Source organism: Anguilla rostrata, chromosome 3 (genome assembly GCF_018555375.3).
Source record: "Anguilla rostrata isolate EN2019 chromosome 3, ASM1855537v3, whole genome shotgun sequence".
Lineage (NCBI taxonomy): Eukaryota > Metazoa > Chordata > Actinopteri > Anguilliformes > Anguillidae > Anguilla > Anguilla rostrata.
Genome location: NC_057935.1, coordinates 29,587,070 through 29,600,259, shown reverse-complemented (window position 1 = coordinate 29,600,259; position 13,190 = coordinate 29,587,070). Strand labels below are relative to the sequence as shown.

The window sequence follows — 13,190 nt, the reverse complement described above, 5'->3', positions numbered from 1 at the left end:
ATGGGCAGAGGTGCAGCAAACAGATAAGTCAGCTTGCTCTATGCTTTTCTTTGTCTTTCTTTGTTGTTTCTTGTGAAATCCATTTACTCCAATTTATTGCAACAGAGTTTACACTTAAATAAGTCGGCCAGCATTAGCTGCCTGAAGGGAATTTTTTCTGTGTTTCTTTTCTGTTTTCTGAGTCCCTGCTACACAGACCTTTTCCCACCCAGTTGGCAATTTTGTTTCAGGCTTGTTTCTGATTGTGGCAAGGTTTTCAGATACCATTGGGCTGGAAATACTTCTCTCACCTGTTGCCCCACATTTCACAACGCATAGTGGAGGATTATACTAGGGCAGCAGGTGAGGTCCTTTGATATGAGAATGTGAGATTAGTATTTTCTTTGCTTCTGTCAAGATGGTAATTGCGGTGGTGGAGCAGGGTATCAAAATAAAAGCTTCTTCCTTGCAAGTGTTGCCACTGGCGAACCCAGCAATGAAAGTAACAATTTCAAATTCTCCCACTTTCATAAAGAATGAAGTTTTAGTGTAAGCTCTATGCCAGCAAGGACAATTGTTGGTACTTGGTGTCAAACATAAAATTGATTCCTATGGAGTGCAAAATTCCGCAACTCAAACATGTTGTTTCCTTTTGGAGACAGGTATATGTGATTTTGAATAATAAAAAAGGCATCAACTTTGGGGTTATTGCAACATCCAAACTGGATTAGTCTTAAGTGTGGGAAAATGGGACATTTGGTATGAGCATGTCCAGATGACCAAGCCCAGACAAGAGAATAGCCAACTTCTGAAACGACCTGGGCAAGCATTCTGGGTCTTATGAGTAGGACTGTGGTACTGAAAACTGAGGAGGATGGTGAGGGTAGAGTAGAGGAGAAAAGTTCCATACAAAGTGCAGAGGATCAATCAAAACTCATCAGAATAGTACACAAGAAAGTGATAGTCTTTTTGCTGACAAATTGCCAGCTGGTGCTTCTCAACCCAGCTATTAGTCATCTAGTCATCACCCATCCGGACTACTGCAGCTTCCTCCTTGCTGACCTCCGCCATCAGACCTCTACATTGTATACAGAATGCTGCTGCTCATCGGATCTATAACCTCCCCAGACGTAGCTATGTCACTTTCCTTCATTTATTCCTATTCTGATTACCTATATCAGCTCATATCAAGTTCACAACATTGGTGTTAGCCTGGAAGGTAAAGGACCAGGTCTGTTATATCTTTAAAAGATCATCAGATCCTACACACATATTCGACCTCTCTGTTGTGCTACCTCTGGGCATCTGGACTGCTGCCCCCACCATACCTGAACATGTGGGTTGCATCTCCTGTCTGTTCAGCCCCCCTACTGGTGGAGTGGCGAAGCTTCCCACTACAGTCAAGATGGCATAAACATTGCCCATCTGCTGACACAAACTGGATTTTAATACCCTTTTAACTTTTTAGGAAAGGTTTTAGATTTTTCTTGTAGCAGTGAAAGACAGCCTCTAGATAAATGTTTGGGGTTCAGCCCTAGGTTAATTGCCATGGCAAAGATAATTTATGGGTAATTTGTGGTCATATACAGAATGTGCTGAATATCACTGGTGGCTTGAGTGCTCCTTTTAATGCACATAGGGGAATACATAAAGGATGCTCTACCCAGTTGGCATGAAACACCTGTTAATGAAGTTACTTATTTATTTATTTATTTAGGATCCCCATTAGCAATACACAGTGTGCAGCTAATCTTCCTGGGGTCCGAACATAAAATACATACAATGCATACAAGATTATATAGTGAGACATAAAATCAAACAGACAGAATAGCACGAAACAGTAACATTAGAAAAAATAAGTTTGTCAACCTTACCTATGAAAAAGTTATTAAAGTAATTTGTTATTTCATATGGTTTTGTTATAAATGCTCCATTAGATTGAATAAATGAAATAGACGTGTTAGATGTCCTGCCCATTATTTCATTCATTGTAGTCCATAGTTTTTTTCCCATCATTTTTTACTTCACTAATCCTATGTTTGTAATATTCTTTCTTTTTACTTTTATTTAACTTAGTCACAAGATTCCTTAATTTACAGTATTCTTGTCTAACTGACAGACTACATACTCTATTAACTTTTTTCTTTGCATTGTCTCTTAAAGTCATCAAATCTTTCAGCTCTTTATCAATCCATAGAGTATTGTTAGCTTTTACTGTAAATTTTGTCAGTGGAGCATGGCCATTCAAAATTTTCATGAATAAATTCATGAACTCTGTAAGTGCAGCTTCAGGATCGTTCTCATTGCATACATTAGACCATTTTACCTGTTCCACTTCTTGCATAAATGCTTGTTTTAAAATGTTTGTATGATCTCTTATAGATAACCTTATTACCCCCTTTGGGGATTTTGGTCTTTCTAGACAAAGCAACCAAGTTATGATCACTAAATCCAACTGATAGAGAAACTGCCTTTGAGCAGTGCTCAGGATTATTTGTAAAAATATGATCGATACATGTTGATGAGGTTTTGCCAAACTTATTAGTAAAAAATCTTGTTGGAAATGACATGACTTGAGTTAAATTACAGATCTGAGTCATAGAATATAACTTAGATTTCAATGGGTACCTAGTGTCTAGCCAATCAATGTTCATATCTTCCAGTATGTACAATTCTCTATTTTCATCAGATGCTTTATTTAACATGCTGCACATCTCTTCAAGATACTTTATATCAGCACTCGGAGGTCTGTAGCAGCAGCCAATAAGAATGGGTTTTAGATGGGGCAGGTGAACTTGCACCCATAGAGCCTCCATGTTGCTGATTATTAGGTCTGCCCTGTATACTGTTGGAATATGGCTTTGGATGTAGATAGCAACACCACCACCAAATCTATTTCTGTCCTTTCTAAAGATATTGTACCCGTGTATTGATATCTCTTCATTTTCAAATGATGAGTCCAAGTGGGTTTCTGATATAGTTAGAATGTGGATATTGTATAACTGTACTAGGCAACCAATTTCATGTATTTTGTTCCGCAGACTACATACATTCAGATGAGCCATTAACAAGCCTTTTTTTGGTAATTTCATCATAGCATCAAGGTAAAATCATACATGGCCCCTGCCTACAGTTCGTGTTAGTGTTCTTTGTTGATATACAATTCTATGTTCTTCTCTCTTTCTGATGACCAGGGCAAGTGATGAGCTTGTCATATCTTAACACTGCATAGTCTCCGTTCTTTCTGGCTTCCAGCATTAGGTATCAGCTCCCTTCTCTTCTGTCTCACAGCCTCAGAAGTTACAGAGAAATAGGAGTTACAATGGATTTTGGAAGGGTTGAGCATTCCCTGTTTTCCTACACAAGGCTGCTTTACATTGGTTCGGGGTATAGTTTTATTTAAATTGTAAAATAGCGTTAATTGTAGGCTACTTAAAATATGAAAGTGAACAAAATGTCTACTTTATTCTCTGTTCTCTAGCTAGTTAATACATGTCGGTTGCTTAATTCACAATTGCTTTCTATACTGACAAAAATCTACCCAGCACTTTCAACAACAAGGGCAGGCTTGGATAACTCGATGCAACCAACCAAGCGTCAAAAGTTAGCCGAGCCATTCCGATTATTTAAAATTGCTCTCTGTAACAACTTCAAGTCAGCATTTGCTACATTCGCATTGCTGCGATCACTCCACTGGCTACCGGTCGCTGCCAGGATCCGGTTTAAAGCACTGACCCTTGCCTACACTGCTGCCAACAGGACAGCCCCCATCTACTTGCAGGACATGACTCGATTCTATGTGCCTGCTCGATCACTCCGCTCTGCGGCAGCAGGGTGCCTTGTAACCCCACCCACCCGCCCAAAGGGATCACAGAGCTTCTCCACCCTAGCTCCCCAATGGTGGAACGAACTCCCCGTCCCCTTCCGAACCTCCTCCTCACTACCCATCTTCCGCCGTGGCCTGAAGACTCATCTCTTCAGACTATACCTAGACTAACCACCACCACGCTGTATATTTCACTCTAAATCTCCCCCCCCCTTTTCATGACACTTGTTACATGTTGCCCCATAAATTGTAATTTGTTGTAATTTGTATTTGTCCTAATACTGTAGCTTATTCTTCTGCCTAGTTGGCTTTGCAGAGGTTAGGTCTGAATTGTGTTCACTGTGGGAACCAAACTGTGTTCTTGGCTAGAAATAGCTGTACAAAATAAGTATTGTACCTTACTGAACCTGTGTTTAGCAGTTGTCTATGACCATGAAATGCACTTTTTGTGCATTTGGATAAAAGCGTCTGCCAAATAAATGTAATGTAATGCTACAGCACACAACTCTGCTTGCCTCTGTTGATGCACCCCTTGTTACAACAGAGGCTAGTATTGGCTACGAGCCGATACTTATTCACAGAAGCTGTATTTAGAATGAGTTAAAATGCAGATATTTTAACACCTATTTCTCGCCTCATTTTCGTTCTTGGAAGATTTTAGTCATATTTATTAGTGAAATGAAAACGAAGAAAGTTAAATTTGACTTGGCTAACACATAATACTATCCTCTGGCTACAAGTTTGTCTCTAAGGTAACAGATTAAACTCTGAATTAGAGCCGAATTAAATGTTTTTAGTTATATGTTGTATGGTTAAAATGAGCTGAAATTCAGCTATTATAACATATTTCTTGCATCATCTTCATTCTTAGAAGGATTTTCATAACATTTATTAGTGAGATGAGAAAACAAAAAAATAATTGTGAACTTGGCCTCGTCCATAGTTCAGTGGTCTCATCCGCCATCGCGCAATGAATGCTGGGATACTTGTGTTGTCAAGTTCATACCAGTTACCAACCGATGCATCCTTGGTAAAATGGGCGTGTCAAGAACACTTCCGGGAATTTTAACCATTCTTGGCGAAATGCGAACTTGTGTATTTGGACAGTACTTGGGCCGCAAAGGATGATGTTTCACAAGGACACAAGAACACAAGTACAGACAAGAACGCAGTTTGAGAAAGGCCCCATATCTCCACATGTGCATGATGTGGTGCTGATAGAGGAATGAGCAGGAAATTGAAAGGCAGTGTATCACCTTGACTGCTTATTGAGAACACTCAACAATCAAGCTAAACTGGACTAAGAATGCAGCTACTGGCTGGTGGGGTGACCCAAATGTATGGCCGTTCTTGTGGAGCTTCAGATTACAAAGGGACTATAGTTCCTAGAGCTGAGTCCCTGGAAAGAAAAACTGTGAATGGTAAATAAAGGGGAGCATGGATTGGTGGGGCTGGCTGATAATAAAATTGACAGATAAAGTACTTGCAACTTCTGTACTCCAGTACAGGCTTGCCCATGTACAGTAAGGCTGTCACATTAACATTTGAGATTCTTGTCATTTTCGAATAGGTACAATGAGGGCCATATTTGAATGTGAAAGAAAAGATTTATAAAAAAAAAACAATACAGCTTGGGAAGCTAGTCGCCATTATTGAAGGTTAACCCCTTCATGCACATGCCAAATCTGGCCAATCCTTGCCCATTTAGGGGGTACCCTATTTAAAGTTGTGTAACTGCAGATGTGAGCATCACAGAGACTTGAAAAATGGTTTAAATGAAGTAATACATTTACAATACTAATTTATATTCATAATTTAAGAATAAATACAGTGCCACAAATGTAATTGTCTAGGCAAAAAAGCACAAATGAATTTGCTCTTTTTTAGTTTGCAATGAAATACTGAGATCCCATATATAAGACAGGTTAAACTATACACAACCTGGATCAAAACTCTTTGAAATTCTAAGGATGAATATGTAGAATTACTAAAGATCTATGAAGCAAAAAGTAAGCAGTGTACCCAGTGTCTCCAGATCTATACAAAATGTCTAAATTATGCATTTCTGTAAACCATAAGATAATCATGTGTTTCACTACAAATCAATTGTTTTGACTCAAGAAACTCACTTTTGCATTCAAGTGGGAATTACAAGCTTTCCGTCAGCACATTGGTCTAAAATACATAGGGGTCCAGAAACATATCCAAAATCTCTCCAAAAATGAATAAAATGCTTTTTGTTTATTCTAAGGCATATAAAAGCGTCTGCCAAACAAATGTAACAGCTATCATGTATCGTCCACTAATGAAACTAGAACACAGAGTCAACTCATAGTTTGGTTGCATGAGCAATGAATGTCTGAGTTGAGAAATCTAGGTACGCTGGCATGCCGACCACTAGAGGCATTGCACAAAGGGGTTAAGTGTATCAATTAAGATTACAAGTAAATCTTTGTTTCCCAGTGAAAATTTTATCTTGCTCCCAATATTCCTTCTCTACACTGCAGATATGTACTAATCACCAGCTGGTAATTTACCTAAACTTATTATCCAGCTACTAACACAGATCATTAGTGTTGTCATTGAACGATATCAACTAGCAACAGAGAAAGAGCCAAAGTCCGCGTTTCATGAAATTGCCTGTATCATCCAGACCCTAAATCACTGTGTCTACGTTTATGTTTTCTTGCCAGTCTGGATCCATGGGGATTCTTGGGCTCTGGATCCAGGCTAACAACATCCAGTGTTGTTGCCAATATTGCTTAGTCAATGCTACGCAATGCTAGACAATGTCATGTCATTTACAGTGTCTCAGTTTCAGTAACTTGACATCACTGCTCACTCTATTTGAATCAGAGTGATTCTGAGAGGCCAGAAGAGTTCTCACACTACACACTATCCCACATCTGCTAATTTTTAGCTTCCATGTAAAGATGGTCACCTTTTTAAAAGACATTAAATGACTTCCCAGCTGCTAACTCTAAGCTGATTAACTAGGAAACAATTTCATTTCCATGCAAAGCATCATATGTGATGTTCTGTGTAAGGACCCACACGCAGACCAGGGAAATCCAAAAAACGTTGTCTTTATTCAGTCCGAGGTTCGAAGCCAGGTAATCAGAGAGAGGACGGTGCCGAATCGAGTTTCCAAAAGAATAGTGAAAAAACAGGCAAAAAATCAAAAATCAGGAGATCAGAATGGCGAAGGTACAAAGGGACAGGCAAAAGAGAAGTCAAGGCAAAGCGAAGATCAAACCAGAAGCAAACAAAACCAAAAGGGGCAGGCAAACTCGAAGTCGTACAAAGGGGTGTTGCAGGAATCTCGATAGACAAAGGCTTACTAACAATCGGCACAATGAATTCGATCAACGTTCTGACACTGAACAGGTGGAAAAGACTGACATTTATACACTGGGGAAGATAACAATCAAGGAGGGGTTAAGTGAGTGAGGGAGGAGTAACAAACAACATCCAGGTGAAGAACATTAGGAAACCTAATTCAATGACAGGGGACTGACAAAACGCAGACTGGAATCACATAGACAACAATGATAATAGACGGCCTGGGTGAAGCAGGTAAAACACATGCAGAGAGAGAGAGGTGCAGTCAGAGCAAGAGACAGGTGCAGGCAATTGCAGAACTCAGCGTTAGAGCAGGCTAGAAAGAAAAGGGGCGGAGCTACAGCGCAGCATGGAAAAGTCTCCCACTGGTTAATGTATTAGTATAGTGATCTAAACTATCAAAAACCCAAAACTAGTGTGTGTTAGTCCATTAGTAATATTCACATGTTAGTATATTAGTGAGGTTAGTACTTTACAATCTATAAATTAGTAGGGATTAGTAGAAATTAGTAAAACTAGAAATAAGCAGGAAGTAAGTAAAGCGAGACTGGAAAGAAGGGGGGAAACCACGAAAACCCGGAACCACCCGAATAGTGAAATCACACAAGTACAGGGGAGTGAAGCAGCTCAGGGAACACAGACACAGAGACAGTACTGGGGAGACAAGTGACCGGGAATACAGACTACAACATCATATGCAAGTATTGAAATGCATATTTAACACTGACATCAAATTATAAGATAGTGTAAAACGTATACCTGATGGAGTAATTTTACCACTGTTTATTGTTGTTTCATTTTGCTATGCGTGTCTTGGTCCGGAGTAGTACATTCCCTGACCTTGTTGTTTTACATTGTTAAAATCTTATTTTATGGGAGAGATTAAATGAGCTAACAAAGTAATAGAGTAGCATGTCACTAAACCATAACACAAATTCATTTTTGTTAAATGGTAGTATTGCTAAACTCTATGTTTGGCCATCAGAAATTACCATTTCCTCTGATTAAGAATCATATAATATTATTTGTCATATAGTGCAAATTATAGTTTCAAATTAGCCTATTCACATATTCATTATCATAGTCAATAAATATATATAATTTATTTCCAAACCATTGTCATTGTCTGTTATTTCACTAAGTCTGGCCCTGAAGATGTACAAAATTTTTATTGGTTCTGAATAAACCTGACCAAACCTCACTACAGGGGTATATGACAAAAGGTTTTCCCATCAGGACAGCTTTGTTGGTCAATGCTTCATATTATGTTCCTGATTATTGAATAAATTATTCATAGAATCACTGTCACAACTTTACCTCTCTATCTTAAACCAACCTGGTGAAGGGAATTATTCTCAATAATCGCCATCACCGTAAGTTGGACTAAATGCAGGTTAGAGCTACAATGCATGCACATAGACTGTAATCAAGTACATGCAGAATTCAGCACTAGTGACTCACTCTGTGTGCATTAAGTGGTGCGTTTTGCGTAACTTTGTTTGAACTCAGGGAACATATCAGTTATAATCCATAGCCTATATGTTTAAATAATGGGTAGCATGCTTTACTTGCATTTCACATTACATGAGCTCTTCTGGGAGACAACACAACAGGCAGAAAGGCAAGGATGTGTAGCAGGCAATGGGGAATTTACAGGTTACAGCTCAAAGGGATACTTTTGCTCCAAAGGTCAAATGGCCTAGAGCACCATAAGGACCATATGTGTGCATGGACCAGGCTGAGAGAAACTAAGGACTAGACCTTGCACACACAAGAAAGTCTCCCTCTCCCTTCCATAAAAGCCATAGTGTCTGCCATATTGGATTTTCCACCATTTAGAATAAAAATTTTTTTTTAAATCTCCTCTTAGATCGTTTGACATGTTCATATGAAACTTTCATCATATTGTTCAGTTGATGATCCTCTAAAAAGTTATGCAATGCAAGTTGATAATCTAAAAAACATGGCCACAGTAAGCCAATAAATATCAATGTGGGTGTGGCTTATCACAAAAATGCTAATATCTCCCAAGCAGTATGACATAAATTGATTAAACTTGTTACTATATTCCACAAACCTAGAGCACAAACCTAAAGTATTGGCCTAATTTACCCCCTTTTCCACCAAGGCATTTTGAGGGCCGGTTGAGAGCCGGTGCCTAATCTCGAACCAGTTCTTCACGTTTCGACAGCAAAAGAACCATCTCTCGGCCAGAAAAACTGGTTCAAAAGTGGCACCATTTGGCTGGTCTAGAACCAAGAACCGTTTACGTCAGGGGCTGGGGGCGGGATTATCGTGACCAACCAAGACCAACTAAAACTTTGTGACCGCCAGGTAGAGTGAGAGCACCTATTATCGACCACCTTCATTTGACAGACAGGAAAAGGTAAACTGATTTGCAACTATATATGAAATAGGCGTAATATCGGTAACAACCTGTACCTAGTTATATAGGAAAAAATGTTCTTGTTATCCTCCAGTGGTTATTTTTTCAGTACTTTCACAATTTTTTTCTGTGCTGGCAAATAAGTGGTCCAGCGCTTGCTTTTGGTTGCTAAGGGGACGTGTATCGACCACCCCATATAAATGAATGGAACTTGACATAAATTTGCTAGCATACTGTTTAAGTGTCCTGTCTTGTGTATTTGAGGTTAATATGAGAAAGTGTGGTTAGGAAAAGCAGTTTGAAATTATGAAGCAACGTCTGCGCCATTGGATTAATGGGTCACGATGAGATAATTCCGAGCATGTTGCTTAAAGTTGATATAGTAAATAAGGCTGTAATAATATAACTAAATATATATGTATGAAGTTGTTTTTTTACATTTAGACAGTTTATTATCTGTATTTTTACAGGACATACATTTTAATTGATGTTTCTGGGAAAGCGGAGACGTATACATACGTATACAGTGACATAATGACGTGGCTCTCTAGCCCGTGGAAAAGCAAACCGGTTCTTAGAAGGTTCGCAAGTTGAACCAACTGTGAACCGGCACTAGCACCAGCCCAGAACCAGAACTAGGTTCGCGTTGGTGGAAAGGGGGTAACAGAAACACATGGTGGTGCTATAGCGCACAATATTTTTTAATTTTTGGCTACTGCATGATTTTGGCACTTGGCTTTGGCTACTCATTAAGTGGTGTAATGTTGGCTGTGTGTGCTAGGACTTAGTGTGTTTTCCCTTAATATGTCACTTTTCTGACTTTCACGTGGTTGGTTCACATGCAAACTGGCACATGAATAGACAGTACCTCCAAACCAGTACTCTTGGTGACGATTGGCCACATGGTGAAACTATAACAGTCAACTGAACTTCCACAAACTAAACAGGAATAAGTGCTGTTTCACCTGATTTAAGGACCAGTGACAAGATCTCTCTCTACATATAGAATAATTATTTCTCAAGGATCCATTAGCCTAGGATTATTTTGAATAAATAAAAAAAAACACTTAAAAGACATCTCCTCCTAGTTTGACTGATATGTACAAAACTTAAAATGAAGCATGTATTCAAAAATATTTTTAAAATTTATATGAACAAAGGTGGTACAATTAAAAACATGTACTCAGCAGCTACTTCCAGTTGAGGCCAAAAGTTTACATACACCTAGGCTAAAGACATTCAAACTCAATTTTTCACAACTCCACACATTTCATGTTACCATACATTCCCTCTGTTAAGTCAATTAGAGTATCTACTTTACTTCCAAGAGGTCATTTCAGATTTATTTCAGCTTTTATGTACTACATAAGATTTTCAGTGGGTCAAAAGGTTACATACACTTTGTTAGTATTTGGTGGCATTGCCTTTAGATTACTTAACTTGAATCAAATTCTTGGGGTAGCCTTCCACAAGCTTCTCACAATACTTTGCTGGCATTTTTGCCCATTCCTCCTGACAGAACTGGTGTAACTCAGTCAGGTTTGTGGGCCTCCTTGCTTGGACATGCTTTTTCAGCATTTGGATAAATTCAGCACGTGTAGCGGCGCCGAGTTGGTCTTTTGAATTTACTGCATTTATAGTTTATTGGGATGGCAGGTACTGTATGTCATCCCGCCAAGTTACGCCTTGGCGAGGTGGCATGCCCCATACCTATACTGCACAAGAGTTTGGCACTTTTCCAGATTCCCTACAGAAATATCCACAATGACCACAGACTCTCAGCCCTTGAAAATATTAATTTCTGTACCTTCTGACCCCATTTCAACAGACAGAATTCACAAACAACTTCACACGTCCACACAATAAAGCTCCAAACTTAGGGGATTTTGTGATTTCTACTTATTTTTCCTGTCTGATTACATCATCAACGCTCCAAGCCCACAAATAATATGTCTCCCCATTGGACATTTAAGGTGCATCAGCCAATAAATACATTGGATGCACAAACAAAATTACATATATAGAAGTGCACTCATTTAAATGAGCCACATTTTAGTGTTACTATCTCCTTCACTGTTAGCTCACCAGGTAGCACGTCTGCCTGTGATAGTTTTGGATGACACAGGCGAGGTTCCAGCCCCCCTCGGACTCATGAAAACCTTTATTTCACTCATTACACTGCCTTGCTGGGAAACTCCAAATAAAACATTAACACTTTTGCTTTTGCATCTGTATAATCTCTGCGGGAAACTAATTTATATTTCGGGAAATACACATAAAACACTCCATCACTTTAAACAATTCTGCTTTCGCCATTTTAACCGAGTTTAACGTTAACTAACTTGCTTACGACACGACAGACAGACCAACAGTATTAGTACAGCATACAGCTGTGAAATTAAGGAGCACTAAAATCAGCATTGCACTTCGGTCCGGTTGGTAACATTACTGGTCGTATAGAAAGATAATGACTTCTTATGTTGCAGGGGTTCTGGCGTGGTAGTGTAACCACAAAAAGAAAATAAAAACATTGAACAGTGGCTGCACGCAATTTTATTTAAAAAAGAACGGTAGGACTAACTAATTAAGTTGCGCACATCACATACAGGCTACTTCATTGCATGCAACATGTCAACAATTTTATTACGCAAACTCAACAACTGTATTTATTTACTAAATCCAACTATTTCTTTCTTCAATCTACTTAATAATACTGCGTACCACCACTAGCCAACATTTCCTATGTCTGTGTGTGTGTGTGTACAATATGTAGGCTAGTGTTGGGCAGAGCTACTAGCTTAACTAGCCTACGTTTTCCATTACCAAGTGTGTACTTCTATTTCTACAATCAAGTAGTTACAATTGTAGGCTAGCTGTATTGGCATAAAAGTATGTTCGTTAGACCAGCATCATTTCTTCACTATGAAAATCCCTGTTTACATTTTAAACCCCATTGTCCATCCGATATTGACAGCAAAACCTAAAATAGACCACATCGTGTCATCAAAATGTTCTACTTGCACCAATTGCACTGGTAATGTTTGTTACTGTCATGTACAATATAAACCAAATTTTATGGAAACCTGTATTGGCAAAAACGTAAATTCATTACACCAATATCATCTCTGTACAAAATCCCAGCTTTTACATTCACGTCATTATCCGTCTGATATTTAAAGGAAAATTCCCTGCTTAAAATGGATACGATTTATTGTGTTACCACAACTGCTCTGCCCCACATAAAATGCAAGTAATCGTGTTGCTGTCACGTAATATTGGACATTTCAGTTACCACGAATGAATGGACACATTTAATGTAACAAAATTTCTCAACAGCAGCAAATTGGCCACATTTCAGGTCAGTCAATTTTACCTGTCTGTCAGGCAGAAGCCATAGGGAATGGGATGAAAATGGCAAGAATTCAGCATTCTTTAAAACGACACGGCGCCCTACCAGCATGCGATTGACGTATTGGCCACCCCTGACATACAGTACACTTTCATTTCTTTGTCATTCATGGTCAAGAAAAAAATGTTGAATCCATGCCAATGCGTTTCTTTCATCTAGAATGTGTGTTACCATGCGTGTATGTGTATGCATGTCCCTCATAGCCTACATTTATATATGAATTCCTATTATCACTATTACTATTATAA

General features: G+C 38.8%; 1 protein-coding gene across 6 annotated transcripts in view; it reads right to left on the bottom strand.

The window, feature by feature from the left end:
• The window catches only part of LOC135251986 (testis-specific gene 10 protein-like), a 163,602-nt gene that overhangs the window by 14,707 nt on the left and 135,705 nt on the right, over nt 1-13,190 (bottom strand). The window lies entirely within an intron of this gene.